Raw genomic sequence first — 26,447 nt, forward strand, 5'->3', positions numbered from 1 at the left:
GCCCCAGCTGCACAACCCTCAGCCCCAGGTGCCCATGCGGAGGGGTGGGGGCGGGAGGGGGGACACGGAGGTGGCAGGGGCTGGAGGAGGGAGCCGCACAGAGAAAGACTGAAGGCACAAAACAAACACGGAGCCAAGCAGACATTTCTCAGCCTGTTCATTTCCTACAGTTCTGTTCTCCATCCTCAGAAAGAAGCTGGTTTCTGCCAGTCCACCCCCATCCCCCTGACTGCATTGTGCAGCTGGTGAGCAGGGAGGAGGGGGGTCCGGAGGAGCAGCGAGGAGACTCAGGTCTTCCTTTGATTTAGCGAAGTACAGGCAAGATGCAGAGATGCACCTGAAGCTGTGACCCCAAAGAGAAGCCCCGCTGGGAGATTTGCAGGCCGGACCAGTCAAACCATACAGGTCTGGGGCTTCAGGAGGAAGGGAGACCAGGGGTGCCACAGGGAACATTCTAGAGGTAGGAAAGGGTACAGGGCAGAGAGGGGCCAGGGGGTCATCTTGATGGAGGGGGCAGAAGCTGGGGAGAGGTATCGGGGGAGTTCTCATGGTGAGCTCATGGCGGGGGGGGGGGGGGGGGGGGCCTGTAGCTGGTGCCTGCTGACTCAGCAGAGACTTGGTGGCTTCCTTGAGCTGTCTAGGCAGGCCTGGGCTCTTTTCCAGCTTTCCTGGGAGGCTCCCCAGACAGTCTCAGGTGGACATGATCATGGGTGGACAGGTAGATCTGAGGTGACCCTTTGGCTCTTCACACTGTCCTCAGCACAACTCACTGTGAGTGTCAGGAGGGGTCCCGTCCCTCCAGGTGGGTGGTGCAGAGCTTGGTGGGTAAGGGCATAGCTTTTGGCATCAGGGAGGTCTATGACTCTAGATTCCGATGCTTTCTAACTGTGTGACCTTGAACAAGTGACCTAACCTCTCTGAGTGTGTTTCTTCATCTATAAATAAGGATTTAGTGATATGACAGATGTAGAACATCTAGCATAAAGCCTGGCACATAGTAAGAGATCAATACCTGGATTGTTAATATATGTATTATGTCTTCCTGGCACCAACCAAACACATACATAGAGCTGAGGTGACTGGGATCTAAGCTGAGGGGTAGGCCAGAGGGCAGACCCCACCAGGCATCCCTTGGCTCCAGGACGCAGATCATGCCAAGCCCATAGACCATGGTGTGAGTAATAGTTTCAGGACTGAAACCCAGGACATGGCAGGACGCTTCTCTCTGCTTCAGCAGGGGCTAATGGTGGGAAGCCCACAGAGAGGTAAGGGACTGATGAAGGCTCCTAGACACTGAAGGCCAAGCCCACACCCCCACCCCTGACTCTCAGGGGCACATGAGCCTGAAGGGGGGACGCCCTCTGGGACAGGAATGATGGAGAACTTCCTGCCCCCCTGCAGCCTCTGGGAGCCACCCTGTCAGTTCTGGAGACATTAGTGGGCTCTAACCTTCTTAGGCAAGGTCTAAACAAAAGGAGTCTGTAAAGATTTAATTAGGCACAGTGCATAAATGAACTTTGCTTCCCGTTTCTGTCCTCCAGCCCTAGGGGGAGGAAGAGACTGGTGGAGAATGTGAACAAGGGGCAGGACTGGGAAAGGCTGGTTGTTATGAAATCCTACGTGTGCTCAGCTGGGAAGCAGAGGCCCACATAGCCAGGGTCACAGTATCACTGAAATTTGCAGCACAGGCCCATCAGGGCTGCACTCTGGGGCCTGGCAGCTGCCTTGCCGTGAGAGGCAGCTGGGTCCTCCTCCTCCAGGCAGGAGCTCACCTCTCAGCTTTCCTTGTAGAAGGAGGCTGGTCCAACCTGCTGAGCATCTTCCTGTTTGACCCCTGGTCAAGAATGCTTGATGAGTCTACACCCGGACCTACAGACCTGCATGGTCTTGTCTGGGCCTGGCTGTTCCCACAGGGCCATGACTGGTCACACATGTAGAGCTTTACTGCTCAAGGGGACTTCTGAAGTGTGAATATTACTCACTTCAATTATCCTTTCACTCACAAGGCAACCAAGGCCCCGGGGTGGGGCGGGGTGGGGGTAGTGGGGAGTCACATAGAGTAAGGGCTAGTGCCCGAACACGGTCTCCTGATTCTTCCACCACTGACTGCTATGTTCTCTGGCCCTCACTGCTCCAGTTGTAGCTGTAACCCCCATCTACACCTTACATCACATGCCCTTCCACAGTGTTTCCCATGAGCGGGCACTTTACATGTGTCCCCAGCAAGCCCACGAGGCAGATACTATTACAACCTCCGTTTTACAGATGGGAGGCAGAAGGGTGAAGTAACTAAGCTTAGCTGTAAGGGGTAGAGCTGGAATTTCAAACCAGAATGTCTAGCCCCAGAATCTGGGCTCTTCACTCCTCGATCCTACAGCTCTTCACCTGTGTGCATTTACCTTCACTGTCCCCTTCTTGGGTTCCTTGCTTTTACCATCACTGGTGCCACCACAGTCCCTTCACAATGCATCATTTGCCCATTTCTGGACTCTTGGTTTGTTTTTGGTTATGTTTTTTTCATCTCGACACACAACGTAGGGCTCAAACTCACGACCCCGAGATCACGAGGTGCATGTTCTTTTGACGGAGCCAACCAGGCGCCCCCTAGTTTCACATTTCTGATATCAGTCTAAGCCAGATAATTACCCCGGCCATAAGGGCATGCTCAGGATCATGATCATACTTCCCTTTCTCTGAATCTTCCCCATCATTTTTGCCATCATCGTCTTTAACATTATCTCGTTCACTATCAGCACCACCTTCACCATCTACAAAATTCTTAATTGCAGATGACTGTGAACTTGGAGATCAATGCAGATATAACTCTTGCCTTGGGACAGGAAAAAAGTGCTTATAGTCTCTAGTCTCCCCCAGCCATGTAAAGTCTCCTTTTTTTTTTTTTTTTTTTTAAGAGAGAGAGAGAGAAAGAGCGAGGGGAGGGGCAGAGAGAGAAAGAGAGAGAGAATCCCAGGTAGGTTCCACATCCAGCACGGAGCCCAGCACGGGACTTGATCTCATGATCCTGAGATCATGACCTGAGCGGAAGTCAAGAGTTGGATGCCCAACCAACTGAGCCATCCAGGTGCCCCCATATATAGTCTCTAAAGTAAAGGTACAAGCCAATCAATTGGTACAAGGCAGTCTTATTCTTAGAGACTTTTCTGGAAATAAGAGGGGTGGGGGAGAGAAGTTGCAAACAACCAGAGAGTGTCTGTTGAGGGAAATTAATCAATGGTCAAGGAGATTGCTTGTCATCTTTCAATATCTATAGCAATAACAAGCCTCCAGGGAGGGGGTCGGAGCTCCAAGGGAAAAGAAGATCAGAGGATATTCTGCCCAACCCAATCATCTAATGAACTACAGGGGGAAAATGGAACCAAAGGCAGCTCCTATCTACTTTGGGTGTTGGCCAATAAATACCCCAGCTTCCCAGCACAGTAGCTCTTGCAGTCCCTGGAAACCGTCGGCAAGCACACTGCCCAGGAGTTTTAAAAATTGATTATGGCTTTGGGTCCAAATTCCACCCACATCCCAGCCCAGAGAGTCTGCTGGTTGGCTCTCCATGATTGCTGGCTGCTAGGGGTGCCATCGTCCTGCACAAGATCACGGGAAGAGGGGGCAGTGGCTTCCCGGACCAGAGCCTCCACCTAGAATTCCAGCCAAGTCCTCAGAGCTCCCAGGACCTGGAGGAATTTTTCCCCCTGGTTGTGTTTGGAATTGGCTGGTTTTCTGGGCACCAGGCCCAGCTCAGTTTAATTTTTGTTTATTTTTATGTACAGATTCTCTTCTGTTTGGGGAAGAGCTTTGTAAATTATTATTATTTATATGATAAAGAATAAATCACACCAAATAAAAAAACCCACAATCTCTTTTTCTCAATAGAATTACTAAATTAGGGGCTGAAAGGAACAGCCGATATGCTGGGGTTTGGTTTCAGGAAGCCTTTGGACATGGATTCTCACAAAATCTCTTAGTAAATGGGCTCTGTTGTCCTGGATTTGATGCTACTTACAGCCAGCAGAGGCATATGGGTCCTCTCAGGAGGACTGTGGTGGTTTGGGCCTAAGGGTGCTTTTGGTCCTCCACACATCCCATTCCTTAAGAGATGAGTAGGGCATTTTTAAGTGATTCACTAACTCAGAATGGGAAAAGAAAAGGGGAAATAGAGGAGTTGGAGTTTCTTGCCAGAAACATGATCAAATGCCCAGAAATGGGATTGGGGGAGGGTACATAGGGTTACTTGAATAGTGGCATTATTACATCAGGGGAAAATGAGCCAATCATTTCTTTGCCTGTTCATTAAATTTGCATGCTGCAAATCTATTGGTTGGAATGAAATGAGTCAGGAGGCAGGGATGCAGATGGGCAGAGGAGGAGCTTGGCCCAGAGACTGTCCCCAAGTGGCCCCCACCAGCCAGGGTAGGGAGGAGACCAATTCACCAGAAGCACCATCCTAGCCACCTTCTTGTCCGCTCTCAAGTTTAGGGACTAGAGGAAGACACATCTAGGGCAAGAAACTACCATGGGGCTAATACGCTAAAGGCCAGGGAGAAGGAAAAGTTGACAAAATCTGGCTTTTTAAATTTTTTTTTAATCTCCCAGGATCTCAAGCTACCAGAGATTTTCAAAAACAGGCAGACCTGGCAGCGATGCCTACCAGCTTTTGCTCAAGCTGTGTCTTCTTTCTAGAATGGACTGTTTGTACCTGCCCACCTGAGTCCTACCTTTGCTTTTGGCAAAGCTATGACCACCACTGTGGTTAAGAGTAGGAGCTCTGGACTCTCCCCTTGAGCTTGAATATCCCTTCTGCCACTTAATAGTTGTTGAAAATTTGGACAAGTTGCTTAACCCCCCTGAGACTTAGTCTTCCCACAATAAGAGCAATTACACACACACGGGTTTATAGCAAAGATTAAGTGAGAAAATCTATGTAAAAAGCCCCTAACACACCGTAAGTGCTCAATCAGTCTGGTCGTTATTTTAAACAATACTCCAATAAGTTATCCCCGAGCCCCCCGTCTGGGAATTAACTATGCCCTGTCCCCCCAGTCCATGTGTACTCTGGGAACGCAAAGCTGCTGCTGCTTCTCCTTTTTTTTTTTTTTTTTTTAAAGTAATCTCTACACCCATCGTGGGGCTTGAACTCACAACCCCAAGATCAAGAGTCAAATGCCCTACCAACTGAGCCAGCCAGGAGCCCCACAAAGCTTCTACTTCTAAGGTTTCTACAATTTTTTACAACGCCCCCTGAATCAGCTATTACGTATAAATGCGGCAGTCCTTAGCCATGCTTTGCACTTAGTAGGTACTCAGTAAATCAATAAATGCTTGTTCATTTTTTATTTTTATTTTTTGAAAGATTTCGTTTATTTATTTGAGGGGTTGGAGAGAGAGCAAGCATGACTGGGGGCGCAGAGGGAGAGGGAGAAGCAGGCTCCCCGCCGAGCAGGGAGCCCGATGCGGGGCTCGATCCCAGGACCCTGGGATCATCACCTGAGCCGAAGGCAGACACTTAACTGCCTGAGCCACCCAGGCACCCCAATAAATGCTTGTTTAAAAAGTTGCCTACCTAATCAAATTCCCAAGCCCTGTAAATGCCACTAAATTCTGGCTTCCATACAATGCCTGGTTAGGCCACCCCCAGTAGAATAGGACATGGGGAGCAATGGGAAGTGGGCTGGGGGCCCGGGACGAGGTGGGAGATGGAGCCTATGAGGTGTTTTTCTGCTTCCAGGCCACATGGTCAATCTCTTTCTCCTGCCCCTCCCATAGGGCACTTAAAATTCCACCCTCATCTTTGATTAACCGACAGCTGACCTGAGACATGTCTGTTTGTACAGGTCCTCGTCCAGCCAGAGAGTATAGGTATTGATTTGCTGAAGCAGGACAATGAACTGTACAGGCCACGACGGAATTGTCTAAGAGGACCCTTGAGAGGTGGCCACATAGGCAAAGGATGTCTCTGTGTGACTTCGGACACGTACGCACTTTCCTTTAAATGTCTATACGTTTATAGATGTGTATTTGTGGGTAAATACAGGTCCTTTCATCTTGGAGTCCATTCAGTGATTCATTCATTTGTTCATTTATTATTGACTGAGGTCCTACTATGTGCTAGCAGTACGGCAGATGGTGAAGTTACTAAGACATCCCAAATTCCTGCCCCCACAGAGTTTATTTCCTAGTGAGAGAACAAGAGTAAATATGCAAAGAAATAAATAACTCACTTCCAGATTGTGAAAATGCTATTAAAAATAATAAGACAGCTAAAGCAATAGAGAGGACAGGGCATGTAGCCAAAGCTCCTTTAGGCTGGGTGCGTTAGGCAAAGCCCCGAACGCTGAAAACAAGTCAGCCTCAGAAAAACCTAGGAACAGGGCGCCCGGGTGGCTCAGTCGTTAAGCGTCTGCCTTCAGCTCAGGTCATGGTCCCAGGGTCCTGGGATTGAACCTCACATCGGGCTCCCTGCTTAGTGGGGAGTCTGCTTCTACTCTCTGCCTCCCCCCACACCCAGCTTGTGCTCTCTCTCAAATAAACAAAATCTTGAAAGAAAGAGAGAGAGAGAGAGAAGGAAAGAAAGACAAATCTAGGAACAGAGCACCCACATGCAAAAACTTAGTAGAACTGCTTTAGGACCAGCCACTCTAGGGATTATGTCTTTTTTTTTTTTTTTTATAAGATATGGTCTTCTTCTTTTTTTTTTTTTTTAAAGATTTTATTTATTTATTTGAGAGAGAGAATGAGATAGAGATAGAGAGCACGAGAGGGGAGAGGGGAGAGGGTCAGAGGGAGAAGCAGACTCCCCGCTGAGCGGGGAGCCCGATGCGGGACTCGATCCCGGGCCTCCAGGATCATGACCTGAGCCGAAGGCAGTCGCTCATCCGACTGAGCCACCCAGGCGCCCGGATTATGTCTTTTTGAGGCAAATTTTAATCAGCTCTTATTGCATATACACATTTATGTCTTTCCATCGCTCTTAGAATTGAGTCCAGCTCCTCACTGGGGTCTCCCCCTGGCTTCTTTAGTTCTTTGAATGAGACAAACTCCTTCCAGCCACAGTGCTTTTGCACGGTCTCTTCCCCCCCACCTTAAATGCTGTTCCCTATCCTTGTCCTCTAGTTAAAGCTTGTATCCTTTAGATGTCAGGAATCCTAGGGTGGTCCACCCCTCTCCCTTCCACACTAGATCAGGTTCCTTTGTTAGAAGCTTTCACATTACCAAGTTGCTTTAGTCAGATCCCTTATCTCACTTGGTAATTATGCATTCATTTTTGTGCTTATCTGATGTTAGTATTGGACTTCCCCACCAGAATTACAAGCCTTGGGAGAGCTGGGCTCTTGTCTGCATCCCCAGCTGTTAGCACAGTGCCTGGTGCTTGTAAGGTACTTAACAAATATTTACTGAATAAACACTTATGGATGCTGGGGTCAGCTCTGGGCCCCACCACTCAGAGTCCTCAGTGACACACCAGGCAGCACAGAGGAGGAAAATAGGATGGTGGAGGCACTCAAAACCACAGACTAAAAGGGCCTGGGGGAAGGGTGCAGGGCTGTTCAGCCCAGGAAAAATAAAGACTTGGGGGGCTCCAGGGGCTCCAGGGACAGCCTTGAAATTCCGGGAGGCCTGTCACCTGCCAAAGGGAGACCACATTAATAGGGAGCCAGAAGGTGAAGGACTGGGGTGGGGCTCCCTCTAAGGAAGGCCTTGTTACAGTGACACTTGTCAGGAGCGGCACAGGTGCCTTAGAAAGTAGTGAGTTCCCTGTCCTTGGAGACCCCTGTAGGCAGACAAGAGAGGAGAGAGACCCTGAAGCCTTCATTTCCCTGCCAAGGTACTGCAATGAAGGGTCTCCAGTGGGTCAGGTCCCTCAACCCCAGGGCTAGGCGGTCCCTTCAACTGCAAAATAGAGGCCCAAGGCACCAAAGGGTACAGCGTGGAGTCAGGAGTTGGTGGGGGGGACAGGGTTGGAGCAGGTTGTTTTTCAGCTTCGTTCTGGGTGCCTGCTCTTCCCCCTCCTCCCTGCTTTGTTCTAACAGGGCCTGGGAAGGAGGGGAGGGAGGGGAGGGAGGAGGAGGAGGTAGAGGTAGGGGAGGCTCTTCTGGTACCTCTTAAGTGGCTCCCCAGCTGGAGCGTAGCACACATTTTAAGTGGAGTTTACAGACAATAGATCTCTCTAGGGGTTGGAGGGGAAGGAAGCTGGAATTGAGGACCATTCTGTGAATTCCCAAGTTCTTTTTGTCCATTGTGTGGGGAACAATGCTGTTTGTTCTGCTCATTCACTCAAGGTGGGGGGTGGCGGATAGTTAGGCCCCAGCATTCTGAGGTTCTTGGAGGGGCCGGCTGCCCAGGAATGGGGGACTCTCTCGGGGAAGGGGGGAAGCTGGAGAACCTGGAGAACCTGAACGTGGGCCACCAGGGAGGTGGGGAAGCTGCAAGTCTGGTTGGGTGGGCTTGAGTTCCAGGGAAGCCTTCCCAGATAGAAATAATTGCTTCCCTTCCACTCCTGCCTACCCTTTCCAGGGGATTCTAACTTTCCAAGACTTCTAATACAAACCTGCTATCCAAAGGCTGCATGTGATGGGGGTGGGGTAGAGCTGCTTATTTACCAAGTGACCTTGGGTAAGTCATTTCCTCCTTGAGGTCTTACCTTGCCTTGTTTCCAAGGTTGAGGGTTGGGCCCCGATTCAGACACTGCCAATTCAGACACTCCTTGGACCAAAGCTAGTTGCCCTCCTCTATTCACCCCATCGCAAATCTCACCAAGCCTGGGTCCCTCCCTGACCTCCAGACTGGAGCCCAGAAGAGGCTGTGCATCCTCAGAGTGAAGGAAGTGAGAGCCCCAAGTTCGGTCATAGAACCTCACTAATAAGAATATCCCTACTTATTACATACATTATCTCATGCTGCCTGGATTCAAAGCCCTGCTCTCCCCCTTGCAGACTCACCTTAAGCTCTCTGAGCCTCAGTTTCCCTTCTGCAGAAGAGACACGGCAATAGTGACATCTACCTCAGTGGGCCGTTCTGAGAACGAAACATCACATTTAAGCACTGTGTCTGGAAGGGATGCAGGGCTCAGAGATGTCCACCATATACCTGAATATAATTATTATCTCTGCTTTTCAGATGACGAAATCAAGGCTCCGAGAAGGAAGTAGCATGCAGTGAGTAAATTAGGACATTATGATTCAAACCCAGGCCGTTTGATTCTGAGGCTGAGATGCTGACCATGCTCAGGGCCTCCTGCAGGGATGGGACTGCCGCCTGCTGAAGCAGGCTCCTCCTGACTTTCCAACAGCACCTGCCAATGCCTGAAAGGCCAAGTTTCTTTCTCCCAGCCAGGGCAGTTGCATTGTTTAACCAGGGCTGGGGTGTGGAAGACCCCCCTAGCTCTTCTCATAATCACACCGTAAATTAAAATCCCCCTACCCCTCTTGCATTTGCAAGGCAGTGCCTCATACAGAACGGACACAGGGTCAGGAGCAGCCTTAATGCTCCTGGGCTGAGCTCCAGGGCTGAGCTACAGTTTGGCTGGTCCTGGAGAGAAAAACGCCTGGAGGCTGAGACCTGGCACTGTTGTGCTCTAGGGTCATGGGCTCATCAGGGCGCCTGTCTGGGGCCTGGATGGTCGCAGGACTAGAGCTGGGAGGGACACAGGTCCATGAACGGAGACAGAACTGGGAATGGGAGGAGCAGAGGAACAAGCCTTGGGGGCCCAAAGATGGGGGGACACTGAGCCGTGGCTCTCTCCCATCCCTCTAGTCCAGCCCTGTTCCCACCGCCACTCTCAGCATTTCTCTCTCTGGCTCATGGATCTCCACCCTAAAGGAGGAGAAAAAGGGAGGAATGGGGGAGAGAAAGCCGGGATGAAGCGGTCCGCTTTGCCGGGTTAGGCAGTTCTTGTTCTATGAATGAAGGTGATGTGGGTTCAGGGTGGGGGGAGGCAGGCGGAGGGAAGCACTGGGCAGGGCGGCCTGGGATGGGGTTGCCATGGGAACAGCAGCCTATCAGGAGCCCTGCCTTCAAAGCTGAGGTGCGGGTGTTGCAGGTTCCTAGGGGAGGCGGATGGCGTGTGCATGTCTGGGGTGGAGGAGCAGTTCTGATGTGAGCCCCCTGGGACTCCAGCTCCTGGATTCCAGATCAAAACCCTAACCTGAGAGGGAAGCGGCATCTCGCGATGTTTCCTGGCAGACACCCCTCAGCCTCAAACCCTGTCTTGCTGAATATAAGGCAGGGATGGGGGTGTGATCTGCACTGGGGGAAGGCTGCGAGGCAGGTCCTCTGCCAACCCTACTCTCTCACCTCAAGTGGGGCAGGCGGGAGGGGGAGTGCTTTGTCTTCTAGGCTTGGGTTGGGGGCCAGGCTCCAAAAGGACATGGTTACCTGAGTCCTCTGGCTCCAATTCCCCAACGGGGCCTGGGAGCCTGGGGGTAGGGCTTAGCAAGAAGCGCAGGGGGCTGTGTGTGAGCTCTCCAACTGTGCACTCTCTCCCACCACCCACCACTGTGATCCTCTGGCCACTAGGGGGGGCCATGGCCCAGCATCCATAGGAAGTGAGGGACGGACAGGTCAGTTCTAAGACCCAAAGTGGCCTTGAGGCAGCGTGATGGACAAGAGGAGGGCTCAGTGGCATTTGCTTTTCACGGGGTTGGCCCAGCTAATTCAGGCCCCAGCAAAACCTGAGGGTCTTTGGGAGGCACCGAGCACCCTGCAGCTGCCCATTCAATCCCTGCCTTCTCAAGCGTGATGCCCAGCTCTTGAGGGCATTTAAAACAGCTCTCAAGCACCTACTACTCACCAGCACTGTGCCGGGCATTGTAAGGGAGTTGGGATGAAGGGGGGCAATGGCTGCTTACACCGTGTGTACAGTAGCAAGGAAAAATGGCGGCCCTCGAGTCATGAAAAGCTGGGTTTGAGCCCTCACTTTGTAACTGGGTGAACTTAGGCATCTTATTTAACTTGAGCCTTGGCTTCCTCATCTGTAAAATGGTACCGAGCTCATGGAGTTGTGGGGAGAATTAAATGAGAAAATGGGCGTAAAGCCTTTAGTGCAGCATCTGGCCCGGAGGAAACCCTCAGTAAAGGCAATTACTGTTATTAGAAGTGAACCATGCGAGTGCTAGTGTCGAGCCAGAGGCCAAGTGGCAAGGAGTCTTGGAAAAAAAGACAAATCGATCTGGTGAGAGAATCAGGGAGGACTTCTTGGATGTGGTGACTAATGTGAGCCTGAAGGAAGGGTAGGATTGGTATGGTTGGGGAAGGCCAGGAAGGGTGTCCCAGGTCAAAGGATCTTCAATGATGAAAGGCATTTAGAGCTCTTACTTTATTTTATTTAATCCTTGCTGCACAAATTGGCAGCCCCGGGTCTCCTCAGGGCGCCTCTCTCTCCTACTTCCCTACTTCCAGAAGCTCTCCCACCTACCAGGAACCCTACCCTGGGCTCCTTCCTCTTGCCCTTCCTCCTCTTCCTTTCTCTCTCACTCCACTTTTCCCCTCTTCCTCTTCCCCGTAGGGAAACTGGCTCAGAGAGAGCAAGTAGCACGACTAGTGACCACTGCCCTGGGAGGCTTGGCTCCACCAGGGGCCGTTTGCCTCTGGCGGGACCTCTGGCACTGTCTGGAGAAGGGTGGTCGCGACTGGGTGACAGGGGGATACTACTAGCTCCTAGTGGGTAGAGGCCGGGGATCCTACTAAACATCTTGTGATGCGCAGGACAGCCCCCACAGCAGAGGATTGCCTTGTCCCATATGTCACCCGTGCTGAGGCTGAGAAGCCTGGCTCATAGCGAGAACTGCCGCTGGGGAGAAACTCGCCCCCCCCCCCCCCCCCGCCCCGCGTCAAACCTGCAAATCACGCCCCCCCATCCCCTCCCTCATCGCTCCCCTTTATCGAGTCCGACCCCACAGCACCCTCTGGCCTCCCACTCCCACCACTCGGCGGCCTGTGCCCCTTCCCCTGGGGTCGCGGCCCCCTTTTATCCTGTCCCGCGGCAGGGGCTGCGCCGGCCTGCCAGGCAGGAGTCCGCCCGCGGGCTGCACGAGGCTTCGGAGACCGAGCTGCCGGCGCACTGGGCGCTGCTGCCGCACTGATTGGTCGAAGCTGCTGTTTCCATGGTGATCCCCAGCAAAGCCCAAGGCCCCCCTTGCCAGCGCCCCCCACCCCCCCAGGCCCTATTCAGTGGCGAGAGCAGCGACAGGCAGGTTAATAAAACAGCAGCCGCGTGAGGAGCCGGGCTGTGGGCCGAGGTCCCAGCGTGGTGGCCTGCCCGGGGGTGGGGAGCCAGGAGCTGGCCTGCCGCCCAGTCAGCACCCTCCCAATGCCAGCCAATCGAGGCGACTCTACCCACAGCGGGTGCCGGGGCTGCAGCGGCCCCGGGGTGCTGGGGCTTTAGCTCCCTGCGGTGCCCCTTCCTGCAGCGGCCTCTGGGGGCAGTATCCCTGAGGCCTTCGAGACCACTGCACCCCATATCTGGAATGGGAAGAGTCCTGGGGGTGGGGATGGGAAAGGGAGGAGATGGGGATGGGGCAAAGGAGAGAAATGGCAGTGAAAGGTTGGGCTGGGGAATCAGGAAAGAGATCGGGTGAGATGGGGATGAGGTGGGAGAGAAGTCGGGCTCGGGAAGGGAGAAAAAGATGAAGGAAATATGGACCGAGCTGAGGAGGGGGGGGGGCGGAGAAGGAAGAAGGTGGATGGAATGGAGGGTGGAGTCTGGCAGATCGCCGGGACAGAGATGACGGCCACCATGAGGACAGAGGGGAGCTGGTGGAGGGTGCAGATGGAGTTGCTGGTAGCAGGTGGCAGGGGGAGGCTGGGACGGGAGGGAGCGGAGGCGGAGATGACCAAGAATGGAGTGGCAGGAGATGGGCAGGCGCGAAGGGTGAGGTCAGGAGGCTGTGGGGACAGGCACAGCCTCTGGCTCTCTCACCACTTAAGCCCCGCCCACAGGCTGGCCAGAGTGCGCAGTAAGTAGGGGCTCGTTGCGTAACCTCTGATGCTCCCAACTTATCTGTGGAATAAGTCGCGAGCGTGGGAACTGGTGGGCCTGGGGTGCTGGGAGTGTGTTTGCACCGGAATCAATGACCACGGTACCCGTGCCACTGTCAGCTGCCAATATCAACACTGACGGCTTCTCATTCAGTACTTCCAATAATTCTTTGAGGCAGACACAATTACCCTTTGACAGAGGTTCAGAGAGGTAGAGTAACTTGCCCAAGGCCACACAGCTCTGATCCCTGCCTCAGATATGGTGAAGGCCTGCTTAGCTTCAGTGTCCAGACATGGGCATTTCTGGCCAGAGACCCAAACCGTACGGATTGGTTGCAGGAGAGGACAAGGAGCGCTCTGTTACAGGGGCTCAAGGATGCAGTCTGGCTATGATGCTGAGCTGGGTGTCAGGCTTCTGGGTTGCCCTTCCTGACCCAGTGACTCACTGGCTGCTTGAGTCAGTTTCCCCAGCGGGTAGAGAGGCTGGGTTTGCTGCTGCGTGGGGGCATCACTGCAGTCACAGCTCCCTCCCTGCGACAGACACCCAGAAACCCTGCGGTCACCCATCGTGAGACAGGGCGCAGAGCCCACAGCCGGTGCCCGGGGTGTGGAGTGAAAAAAGAAAAAGAGCTCGGCTCTGCCATCTGTAGTGTGGCCTTGGGGAGATGACTTAACTTCCCCGAGCCTCAGTTTTCCCATCTATAACATGGAGGAAACTGTACTTGTGATGTCTGTGAGCCGACCGGCACAGAGAAAGTTCTCCGGAGATGCTGGTTCCCTGCTCCTGGGGCCAGGGTGCCTCCACAGACGCTTCTGTTTCTCCTGGGAAATGTGGGATCCCTTCCTCTGGGCCCCAGAGGGGAGAAGGGACCTCCTGCCACCTTAGTGCGCCTGTGTGCGTGGTCACCACTGCCAGAGGACTCCGTGTGAGAGGTGGAAACCAAATTTGCCTAGGCCTAGAAAAAGAGGGGCAACAGGTAAGCCACATGTGGTCAGATTTTTTTTTTTTTTAATCTCCTGAGAAGGGATAGATGATGTAGCCAGGCTGAAGGCACGAGGGGGGACTCTACCCCTCACATCACCTCCCCCCTACTGCCAAGGGAGGGAAGACCACTGAGAGAGGCCAGGCCAAGGAATGAGAGCACAGAGCCTTCCAGGCCCGTGCTGACCAGCCGCTGCCCCTCCAGCCTGCTCCTGGCCGGTAGGACTGTGGGAGACCCGGCCATTCCAACGGCTAGGAACCGGGGCCTGGGAGGGCAGAGGCGGCTGCAGCAACCTGAGCACTCGATAAGCCATTAATTCTTAATAAACGACAGGCTGTGCATTATTTAACAATAATGATACTTTCTGTTCCATTATAGATTAAAACACCGGCCTCTTCTTATTAATCCTGCATTTCAAAAGCTTGTAAATCCTGTGCAGCCGGAGGAGATAAAAGCCGGCTCATCCCCATCCCGGGCCTGACAGGCTTGCACTGACACAGGGTGCCTCAGCGGCCAGGCTTGTGTGCACACACGCGCGTGCCCCGGGCCCACCCACTGGCCACCAGCCACCAGCCGGGGTCACAGCCAGGAGAGAGGGGCACAGCTGCAGGTGGGGGGCGGCCTCCACTCTCCCAGTCTCCTGTCTCTCGTTCCTGTCTTTCCCTTTCAGCATTTTTCTCTGATTTTTCTTTTTCTGTTTATCGTGCATCTCCCTCTCTCGGTACGTTGCTCTGGTTTCTCTTCTGCCTTTTTCTTCTCCTCTTGCTCTCTTCCACCCACCCCTCCCTCCCGGATCACCTCCCTCTCCCTCCTTTACCTCCATACCTTTTAACTGAACAGATCCACAATATGCACAGACTCTATTCCCATATGGTCTTTGCTTTTCTCAGGGGTCCTCTGAGGGGTGGCGTGGGGAGAAGGGAACAGAACTCAGAGAAGGAAAAGAAGGAGTACAGAAAAGAAGGGTGGGGCAGAAAACCCTGAGACACCCCCCACCCTGGCAGGCTGGGCAGGTTCTGATCCTGAGCCCTCCTGACATCCAGTGCAGTCCTGAGGGATGCTCAGTGCCCCTCTGTATTACCACCAGGCTCTGTGTACACTCCCCTCAGGGACAGGGAACTCACTTCCTCAGGAGGCAGCCCCTTTTATTGCAGCAAAGCTCCTATTACTCAAGAGAGCCTTCAGTAGGAGCCCATATTCACTCCCAGTCCCCCTCTAGCAAGTGACAGGCCTTCAGGAATCTGAAGCCAGCCATTCCAGCCCCCAGACACCCCCAGGCTCACTTGACTGAACATTCCTCTAGCCCTCATGGATCAGTGGGTTGAGTTCCCTCTTCAGCCTGGTTCCCCTGGCCCTGCGTGTCAGAGAACTATTAAAGGTGGCCCCAAAGCTGACCACAGCCCTTTTTGTGGTGCAACCAGAACAGAGGTCAGTTCAACCCACCTCCCAAGTGGGGATCACAAACCATAACTGAGGGCGTGGGAAGAAAACTCACTCTGATCTTGAACGTCTCTCCAAGGTCATTGTAAAAAATACTGTGTGTCATCAGTTACTGAACTTTGACTACACACTAGGTGTGCCGTTTATATCCCTTATCTCATTCAGTCCTATGAGATCTGTTTTAATGTTATTGCCATTTTGCAGATTAAGACACAGACTTGGAGGTAAGTTAACTTAGCCATGGTCACACAACTAAGAGGTGAAGCCAGAATTTGAACCAGATACTGTCTGACTCTGAAGCATTTAGATTCAGCCGGACACTGCAACCCTAGAAGGCTAACCTCAGATGTTCTCCCCAGCTATTTGGGACTAAAAGTGTCTTCTTGGTCCCCTGGGCCCCCAAAGTCAGAGGGACTGGTATCCCTGAAGCCAACCTGTCTCCAGGATTGGACTAATAGTGTCCCACTGTGGGCTTTCCAGGTAGAGACATAGATTAGGTGGAGAATTCCTGGAGGCTCTGCTTGTACACGTTAGACATTTCTTCAGGTCAAGGTAAAAGAGATGGTCCCTAAGACCTACTGATGGCTACCATGTGAGCCAGGCTCTATCATCTTCTTTTTTTTTTTTTTTTAGATTTTATTTATTTATTCATTAGAAGCAGAAGGGGGGGGAGAGGGGGGGGAGGCAGAGGGAGAAGCAGGCTCCCAAGGAGCAGGGAGCCCGATGTGGGACTCGATCCCAGGACTCTGGGATCACAACCTGAGCCGAAGGCAGACGCTTAACCATCTGAGCCACCCAGGCGCCCCTCTATCGTCTTCTTAATCCTCACTACAGTGTTGTGCAAGGGGTGTTAGCCCAATTTTAAAGAGTGGCAAACTGAGGTTCAGAGCAGTTAAGTCAATGGTATTCATGCTAACCCCTTCCTTAGGAGTCTTGGAGCTTGACTGTAATGCTCCTTTCTCCCTTCCTTCCCTTTCTTCTTTTAAGTAATCTCCACCCAGCATGTGGCTTAAACTCACAACCCTGAGATCAGGAGTCACATGCTCTGCCAACCAAGCCAGCCAGGTGCCCCAGACTGTGATGCTTCTTTAGGGTTGTGTGGGGGCGTGTGCCGTGTGAGTGCGTGCATGTGTGTGTGTATGTCTGTGTGTCTGTGTGTAGAGGGTAAATGAGAGGAACAGGGGTCGGCTTTAAGATATACCAAGTTGGACAGGGGAGGTGAGCAGCTTTCTTCCTTTTTTGAGATACACGAATGGGAAATTTAACTTGATCCCTTGTGGTTTCTGGGCCAACCCCTGAGTGAAGTCAGATAGCTTTTGCCAAGGAAAATTTTATCCATTTTCTGGTTTTTATGGGGCTTCCTCAATGAGCAAAACCTCTCCTGTTGGTGCTTAGAGAGGATTTCTCTGCGTTCCCCACAGTGACGCCGTGTAATCTCCCAAAAAATATGGTACTAATATTCGCCGGGTTAGGGTTAGTTATTTTTATGTCTTTGTCGTTTTGTTTCTCGGCAGCTCTTTCTGTCGCCCGGAAAGGACACGGTGGACACTTTATTTCCAGAGTCATATTTTTTAATTTGATCAAAGCAAATTTCACTCGTTCTCTGTATAAATTATTTAACTCATTTCTTTTAGGTTAAATGTCTCAATAGGAAGATAGAAAGTCTTTCCATCACATTTTCTTCCAGGATTTTAATCAGCTCCTCTAGATTGTATGAACTTCTTGCTCATCCTCCATCCTTCTCTGTCTTCACGGCTCCCTCCCTCCCTTCCCCCCTCTCTCCCTAACCATTCCTCTCTACACTCTGCCCCCAACTCCTCCTGGGCCCCCTAGCCCCATCCCTGCTCCCATTCTTCTGACTCTGGGTGGGAGGAATGAGGGGGTTGGAACATGCAGGGCCCTGCAACACACTGCGAACCGCTCCAGTTGGACAAATTACCAACAGCCACCTTTGCTCTGGGCGGACATGGCCCACCAGGCCCCAGGGGGCCAGCAGAGCAAGGGCTAAGAGTCAAGCCCCCGTGTGGCCCCTGGGCCGGTCTCTACGCCACCTCAACTCCTGCTCCCCTCAACTCCTGCTCCCCCGTTCTCCCCCCAGACCTGTAGTTGCCTGCGGAATTTAAATGCAAGAGACTCTCCCCAAATTCCAGCTCTGTTTTCTAATGAAAAACTCCACCTTGATCAATTGCTCCTGGTCACAGGCCGGTTTCCTCAGTGTCTTGTTATTATTATTATTTTTTTTAAGATTTGTTTATTTAGTTGAGAGCAGGGGAGGGGCAGAGGGAAAGATTATCAAGCAGACTCCACTCCCCATTGAGCAGGGAGCCTGCCGAGGGGGCTCCATTTCGCAGCCCTGAGATTCTGACCTGAGCTGAAAGCAAGAGTCGGGTGCTCAACTAACTGAGCCACCCAGGCACCCTTCCCAGTGCCTGATTTCGCTCAGGTCTGGCTCCCTCAGCCCCAAACCTGATGCCTCACTCGGATACTAGTGCAGGGCTGGGGATAGGGGGCTGCCGCAGGGGTCTGGGGACTGAGAAGTGGGTTCTGCAGAGGAGGGAGGGGCTGGGCTCTGTCGGGGGCGGGGGGGGGGGGGGCAGCCTCTTGAAGCAGCCCCATCTCTGGCCCGGGGGCCCTGTCAGGAGGAGCCAGAACCAGCAGAGCAAGCTCATTCCCCGCCCCTCGGGGCACAGACTCTCCCTCCCTCCACATCACATTGTTTTAGCCCAGAACAAATCTCCGGTGGGAATTCCCTTTTCTCTTATTTTTAAAATATACAGTAATTAACAAACTAATGCTATGAACTGCGACAAGAGGAAATTCCAACAAAATCACTGCAAAGTCCACAAGCAGTGGGTCTGTTGGCAGATCTCAGCTCAGTGTGGAAGGGAGGAGCCCTGCCTGGCCCAGGTGTCATCATCATCAGGGCCACACCGGGCTGGAGGGACCCTGGTGGGAGGGGGGGCAGGGGGCTGGGAACCAGGCCTCAGGGGCTGTGAATCCTCAGCAGGTCGATCCAGGGCTCCGGTACAGCTGCAGCATTTCCTGTGCAGGAAGAGTCAGGGTCCCAGCCATTCTTCCAAGCCCGGAGGTTTGCTCTTTTATGAAATCCTTAAATAATAGAGCTGTGGCCTGAAGCTGACCCGGGCAGGTCTGCAGGGACATGGCCCCCGCTCCGGAACAGGCCCAGTGACTTCCCTTCAAGGTCAGACAAGGTTCTGAAAGGCCTCCGGGGGACGTGGCTTGAAAGAGAACCTGGGCAAATATGTGCTGGACAACCAGGGTCTCCTCCCCTGGCCCCGCAGAAGCATCCTCAGGGTCGCCCTGTCCGTCCTCTGGGTTTGCTTCAGTCACAGACAGGCTGACTGTCTCCGTGAGGGAGATTTTGCTCAGGTACAGCCAAGGACCCCCGGAAAGAGTGGGCTTGTTACCGCCTGTCTGGAAGTCTGTTTGCAGTCGGACTTGAGACCTTCCTACGGCAGCACTGTGTCATTTCCTCTGGTGAGTTTTTAGCAAGCCTGGTCCATGAATTCTAGGGGCCCTTCCCACCCTTGCCTCCTCTTCCGGGTTTCACCATCTCCCCTGTTGTCCTTTGAATCTCCTTCCGCCATCAGGCAGCCAGGGTGAGCAGGAAGGACAACCTGCTCTCATTCTCCCTCCCAAGATTTTGTCTTCCCTTGCAAACTGACAAATGTCTTCTTGGAGCTTTTAGAACTTCTGTTCAGTAACAGAGGTTGTATTATTATCCCCACTTTACAGATGAAGAAACCAAGGCTCAGAGAGGTTGAGTGACTTGTTCGAGATCACACAGCTGTCAGGACGCAGCATCAGGACTCGAGTCGCACATTATGCTTTCCCATAGGACTCTGTCTTCCCTGATGCCCCTTGATTCTCAGGGGAATGAATACTCCAGGTGAGAGGACATAAAATCAACTTTCCTTTCTCTCTGTGACCAGGCTGGGCCTGGGGAGTGAATAAAAAAATGAAAAGAGAGCTCATCTCACTTCCCCCTTACAGGAGCGTTATGAGTTGGATGCTATCCTCACACAGGTTGTACACATGGGGAAACTGAGGCTTGGAGGAGGGTAGCGCTCTGCCCGAGGTCACAGGGCTGCTGGTAGTCAAGCCAGCACTTAAAGCAGGCCTGTCTGACTCCAGAGCCCACCCCTGCCTTGAGCCACTTGCCCGAAGAGTGAGACACACTGACTTGAAGTCAGCAACAGTGAGTCCAGCCAGGGTGAGCGGGGATTCGGAGAACCTCATTAGGAGCGAAGCTGCCACACATGTCAAAAACCCCAGCCGCCCAGCCAGCCCCACTCGGCTTCCAGCGCACAGTGTAAACACCCTTACTAATTCACCAAACTCAATCACGTTACTGTGATGGATTTTCCCATCATTACTCCTGAGTGAGTGACAACCTGCTCAGACACTTGCCTTCCCCGCTGCCTTTGGAGAGTTTCAGAAATCAGAATACTTTTCTCCCTAAGTTGATTTCAACTTGTCCTAAAGTCATTTTAATTGGTGAAGCATCAGAGGCAATTTGGGTAACTTTCTGAGAGCCCCGTTCTGCCGGCACTGAGCTGGGGGAAGGGGGGGGTCTCAGATGCCACCCTGGCCCCGGGGTGGCACTTTCCCCTCCTCTGATTGGTCAGGAGACTGCACTCCATGCTTTATTTTCATGTTTCTTGCTGAGGTTCCTACCGCTGGTTCCTGAGGATAACAAGATTCATTTTCTCAATGGCTCTGACAGGATTGTTATTGTTATTACACTCATATACCACCTTTCCTCCGAGGAGCTTAAGGCGCTTTACAAATTTGAAAATTATCTAATAATCTTCCAGCAACTCTGAGAGAGGGGGAGAAGTTGCAGCAAGAGGCACTGCAGTGCAGCCAGAGAACCCCCACACCCCTCACTCCGAAGACGGGGAGGGAGGGCGGCTGTGTTGGGTTGGGGGCGCTTGGGGCCGGGAGCCTCTGAAGGTCTTTTTCCCCCTTCCGAATAAGGAAGAGGAAGATGTCTGGGTGGGAAGAGGGAGAGAGGAAGGAAAAGAGAGAGGGAGGGAAGGAGGGAGACAGGCCCAGCTCCAAAGGACAAAATCCGAAGGGAGGAAGCTTGGGCAAGGAGAGTTTTCTTTAAAGACACAAGAAATGGGATGAAACAGGAGGCTCCCAGGGGCTTGCGGGTAAGAGAGCCGAAATTCAAAATGGAAATCTACCAAAGCAGCACTAGGGTGGTTGCTCAGGCATGAGAACACGGGCAGAAATATCACAAGAACCCAAACTGCAAATTTAGGTGGCTGCTTTTAGGTGGGTGTGGGAAGCTTCTGTGGACCTTTTTTTTTTTTTTTTTTTTTTTAATACCCGCAAGCTGAGAGGGGTGGCATTAGGTCTCTCCCAGCCTGACATCCTATGATTCTGTCTTCCTTTAAATTTCCTCTTGCCAGAGGTGGTCCCAGTCATGGCAGCACCTTTACTAAGCGTGAAGCGAAAGCTAATATCAAAATGACGGAGGGCTCAACTGTATTGCCATTATTTTCTTGAGAAGAAGGCATGCAGACCCCACCCTCTTGGAGGCTGTCCTTTTGGGATTAGGGATGTGTGATGGTTCTAGGCTGTAGCCCTTTGGAGACCAAGTATAGTGTTGTGCTGAAGAACTGGGCTCTGAGATCAGACAGTGCAGTGACCTGGGGCAGATGACATAAGCACTCCGAGCCTCAGTTTCCTCATCTGTTCAAGGAGAGCGGTAGTGCCTGGCTTCTGTGGATGCTCGAGGATGAACTGAGTGGCTGTATGTACAGTGCCTGGCACAGTCAGCCATGAAGATGGCAGGGAGGGGGAGGGGACGATGATGCTGACCACAGGGTATGATGTTGTGCTTTATAGTAAATTCATCTTTGGTCTTTGTCCATTTCTGGCACAGAGTTCCTAAAACCCTTGGAATTTCTTGAGTGAGGAGTGCTACAAAGGTGTTGTTTGTTGGGTTAATGAAATGACTTTTGGAATGTCCCTAGGTCACCTAAGGATGTGGGCTTGTTGCCAGGGGAACCAATCCTGTGATTAGGTGGTCAGAACTTTTGGGTTTTCCCCCACTCCCAAACACCCCCAGCTCTGGGGAGGGGGGAGGGGCTGGAGAATGATTCCAATCACCAAAGGCCAATGATTTAATCATGCGTGCCTACCTAACGACGCCTCCGTAAGACCCAAAAGGACAGGGTGCGGAGAACTGCCTAGTTGGTGAACATGGTGGAGGCGCTGGAGAGTGGCCTGGAAGCTCCACACCCCCCACCCCCTTGCCCTGTGCCTCTCTTTCATCTGTCTGCTCCTGAGTTACAGGTGGCCCTTGAACAACACGGCTTTAAATGGCATGGGTCCTCCTATACGCGCATTTTTTTCGATAGATACAGGGTAGTACTGTAAATGTCTTTTCCTTATGATTTTCTTTCTTTTTTTTTTTAAAGAATTTATTTATTTGACAGAGAGAGACACAGCGAGAGAGGGAACACAAGCAGGGGGAGTGGGAGAAGGAGAAGCAGACTCCCGGCTGAGCAGGAGCCCGATGCGGGGCTCGATCCCAGGACCCCGGGATCATGACCTGAGCCGAAGGCAGACGCTTAACGACTGAGCCACCCAGGTGCCCCTCCTTATGATTTTCTTAATGTCTTCTTTTCTCTAGCTCTCTTTATTGTAAGAATACAGTACATAATACTTATATAAGACATACAACACACAAAATATGTGTTAATTGCTTGTTTATGTTATCAGGAGAGCTTGTGATTAAAGGTAGGCTATTAGCAGTTAGGTTTTGGGGGGAGTCCAAAGTAATGCGTGGATTTTCAATTGCATGGGACAGGGGTTGGTGCCCCTAACCTCCTGTATTGTTCAAGGATCAACTGTATATCCTTTCATAATAAACCAGTAATCTAATAAGTAAAATATTTCTCCGCGTTCTGTGAGCCTCTCTACCACATTCATCAAACCCAGAGAGGGGGTCATTGGAACCTGCAGTCGTGTTGGTTGGTCAGGAGCACAGGTGACAACTTGGACTTGTGATTGGCATCTGAAGCAGGGTCGGGGGGAGGGGGGAGTGGACCCAGGGCCCAACTCCTCAGCCCCAGGACTGTAGCACTGAGGCCTTAACCTGTGGAATGTGATGCTGTCTCCAGCTCGATACTGTCAGAATTCAGTTGAATTGTTGGACACCCAGCTGTGTCCGAGAATTGTTGGGTTAAGAAAGCCCCCTTCCTGCACTGGAATTGGGTTTAGAACCCTTTATAAGGCTCCCCTTGCCTTGAGCTTCTTTTACTTATTTTTTTAAGATTTATTTATTTGAGAGAGAGAGAGAACACACAGAGGAAGGAGCAGAGAGAGGGAAAGAGAATCTCAAGCTGACTCCCTGCTGAGTGTGGGGGAGGGGCTTGATCTGATGACCCTGAGATCATGACCTGAGCCCAATTCAAGAGGTAGATGTTTAACGGAGCTATCCAGGTGCCCCCCGCTTCTATTTGTTTTTGCTTTTTTTTTTTTTAAGATTTTATTTTTTAAGTAATCTCTACACTCAGTGTGGGGCTTGAACTCACAACGCTGAGATCCAGAGTCGCATACTCCACAGACTGAGACAGCCAGGCCCTCCCCCCTTGAGCTTCTTCTAAAGCCCTGCCGCAGTTGGCAGGCAGCGGATTCGGGTGGGGAGGGTGAGCCAGAGGCCGGAGACACAGCATGATGGTCTTTGAGGCGCCTATTCTTCATTGTGTCCGCACCCCAGGCCCACCAGACCATGGCTCTCATCCTAATCCCCTTGGCTGCTCTCTCCCCAGGGCCCTTAGCTTCCCCTGCAGGCTTAACTGATCCTGGAGGCGCCAGCTGGCTGCATCCCGCTCCAGCTCCCCGGCCGCCACCTCTCCGAGTCTCCACCCGGGCTCCGACGAGCCTGCTTAGTGAGCCCAGCCTTTGGAGGAGGCCTGGGTTCCCTGCTTTGATGAGTGTGGGGCTACCCTCTGAGGAGCTCAAAGGAAGATGCTAGGAGGTGGAAGTAATGTTGCAGACCAGAGTGTGAAAGGCAGATGGGGGAGGAAGGCAGTATAATTCAGGACAGTGAGGTGGAGAGAGAACAGAGACACTTTTAAGGGTGGAGAGAGAATTTGGGAGGGGGAGGCCCTGTAGTTCTCTCAAATCCTCCCACTGACATAAGACATAGTAGGTTCTCACTAGATGGGAGCTATTACACACACACACACACACACACACACACACACACACACACACACACACATTTTTCAAATAATTAAGAAATTCCAAAACACCCAGCCCTCTAAGACACTGTAGAGCTGGTACCTACCTACCATCCCTCCCTCCCTCCATCTATCCCATCTACCATCCATTCATTCAATAAATATGGATTAAGCCCCAACTTTGTGCCAGACCCTATGCAAGGCACTGTGGTACAGCGATGAACAAAAACACACATGGACCCTGCCCTCCCAGAGTTTAGAGTCCAGCGAGGGACACAGACTTGAAACAGGCAAGCACACAAATAAAGAAATGATTTCAAAAGTGTCTTCTTCATTCTATCATGCATTTAAAAGCTAGGGAGGCCACCTCTAGACGGCTGGCCAGGGACGCCTCTTTGTGGGAAGGTTGGTTCAGGTAAGATATAAAGGCAGAGTGGCAACTGGCCCGGGGCAGGTTGGGGAGGGAAGGTTCTAAGTAGACCCACAGACAGAGTCAGCAGGGCCTGGGCCATGAATGGGAAGTTCCTGAAGGAGAGTGATCTAATATAAGTTTTTAATGACCTCTCTGGCAGGGGAGTGAAGAATGGATTAGGGAGGGGGACGAAAGTGCAAGCAGCAAGACCAGTGAGCAGACTATTTCAGGAACTAACAGGGGAGAGGGCCTCCCTCGATGTCCATCCTCTACCCACTGAGGATCTAGAGTACGGTGGCTCTTAAGATTCTCTCACCTGGTGACTTTTAGGAATCCTGGTACCCCGGTTGCCCCCCAGACTACTTAAACCAGAGTCCCAGCACTCGCCCTTTGTAAACCATCCCAGGGGATCCCAATGTACTGTTCCAGCACAGTCTCCATCTCCAAGCGGGTGAAGAGAAGTCACACTTCTGAGCACCCGCTATGCCAATTTGGTTGGCTTACGTTAGTGAGTTTAATCCTCACTACCACTGGGAGAGATGGTTATTACTGTACCCACTTTACAGAAGAGGACACTGAGGCTCAGAAGGGTCAAATGCTTTGCTTCTCTACTTCCTGGCCTTGAGGAAGTCACTTAAACCTCCTAGAGGCTGTGTCTGTATAAATTGGGGATAGTGTCTACACAGACTTGTCAGGGGGGTGAAATGTGGCAGGTCTGCCCACACCCGGAATGTACTGAGTTCCATATATCATAACCACTACTAGCAGAGCCCAAGGCCCCAGAGTCAGTAAGCGGTAGAGGCAGGATTTGAGCCCCTGAGCTGTTCTACCTCCCATCGCACAGAGACCAGCTCGCTAGAGAGAGGCTGGATTCTGAGGTGTCCCTGAGGGTGCACTGGGAGGGACCCAACCCAGACACAAGGATCAGGGCCCCCGACCAAGCCTGGGAGTCTGCACCAGGCTCCAGTCAGACTGCTGCATTCAGCGGGGTCTCCCTGCTTCCCTCTCTGCAAGGAGAAGGTGGGACGAGTGCCCAATTTCACAGATATGGAGAAGTAGCTTGCCCAAAGATACAAAGTGAGAGAGAGTGAAGAATGGCTCCAGGCCCCCTATCTCCCTGCCTAAGGCATTTTCCTCTTGCACTGGGGAACACAGGGGGAGATGAGGCTGGACTCTGTGCGGATGGGCTGCCTAGAGCTAGTGCTGGGCACCAAGAAGGGTGGGGGGTCTGAGGTGAATATGAGGCCCAGGGCCCAACTCCTCAGCCCCAGGACTAGTAGGTTCCCTGGCTGACTCTGGGTAGGCCAACAGCCATGAGGGCCCCCACTGCCAGCCCTGGTCCCTGAGATTACCCTCGGCTAGAGCCCAGACCCTGCTCATGCTGGGGACCCTGTGGGTTCCCCCAGCCATATCAGTAGAACAGAGCGGCTATGAACACAGGCTCTGAAGTCAGGCGGGCTTAAATTTCCACCCCAGCCGTGCCTCTTTCATGCTGTAATACCTTGGGCAAATTTCTGAACTCATCTAAGCCTCAGTTTTCTCATCTGTAAAACGGAGATAGGTTAAAAAATAATGTAGATCAAATCAACTGATAAAGGAGCTCCAAGATATATTATTCATTGAAAACAAAAATACAGAACAGAAGAAACCAAGACGCAGGACAGTTTTTGTTTTTTTAAAGTAGGCTCTATGCCCGGTGCCGGGCTTGAACTCACAACCCTGAGATCAAGACCTGAGTTGAGATCAAGACGGAGTGAGCTACCCAGTGCCGCCAGAACAGTTTTAATATAGTATACACCAAAGCAAAGTTTTAAAACGGGATACTCCTATATGTGTGTGCCTGTTACGAATAGACTATATCGGAAAGCCCACAGAACAACGGGAGCTGTGCTTCCCCTGTGGGGAGGAGGGCGAGGGATGTGAGTAGCAAGAACAGTTACTTTTCACTGAATACCATTGGTACTATTTGAATTATTTACTTTGTGCAAGTTCTATTTTCTCAATTAGAGGTTTTTTTTTTTTTTAAATGGGGTTAATCAGATCTACAGGGTTGATTCAAGGATTAAATAAATTAATACATGTAAAGTACATAGCACAGAGCACTCCGTTCTGCACCATGATATTTGCTGAGCATGTGGCAGTCTTCCTTGGCCCCAACACTTTACCCCCTCTACTATATCCACAAGCTTGCCATGACCTCGGGTCTTGCTTTGGCAGACGGGGTGCAAGCGTGCTTAGCCATGCTCTCTTGCATCTCTGCCTTTTGCAGAAGAACATGCCTCAAGTAGCTGCTGGTCCAACAATGGTTAGAGAAAAGAGAAATATGAGACAGATTTGTCCTCAATCCACAGTGTTTTTTAAGATTTTATTTTTAGGGGCGCCTGGGTGGCTCAGTTGTTAAGTGTC

The 26,447-nt window shown here is 51.9% G+C and overlaps 1 long non-coding RNA gene across 1 annotated transcript; it reads left to right on the forward strand.

Annotated features, from left to right (window-relative positions):
• The first annotated feature begins 255 nt into the window (after window positions 1-255).
• Window positions 256-22,238, forward strand: LOC141374935 (uncharacterized). Its single transcript, XR_012382150.1, has 3 exons — window positions 256-460; window positions 19,161-19,314; window positions 21,860-22,238. It is a non-coding gene; the product is annotated as an uncharacterized lncRNA (long non-coding RNA).
• Window positions 22,239-26,447: the final 4,209 nt, after the last annotated feature.

The sequence above is a fragment of the Callorhinus ursinus genome, unplaced genomic scaffold (genome assembly GCF_003265705.2).
Source record: "Callorhinus ursinus isolate GAN/ISIS: 27379988/994484 unplaced genomic scaffold, GSC_fseal_2.0 scaffold23, whole genome shotgun sequence".
NCBI lineage: Eukaryota > Metazoa > Chordata > Mammalia > Carnivora > Otariidae > Callorhinus > Callorhinus ursinus.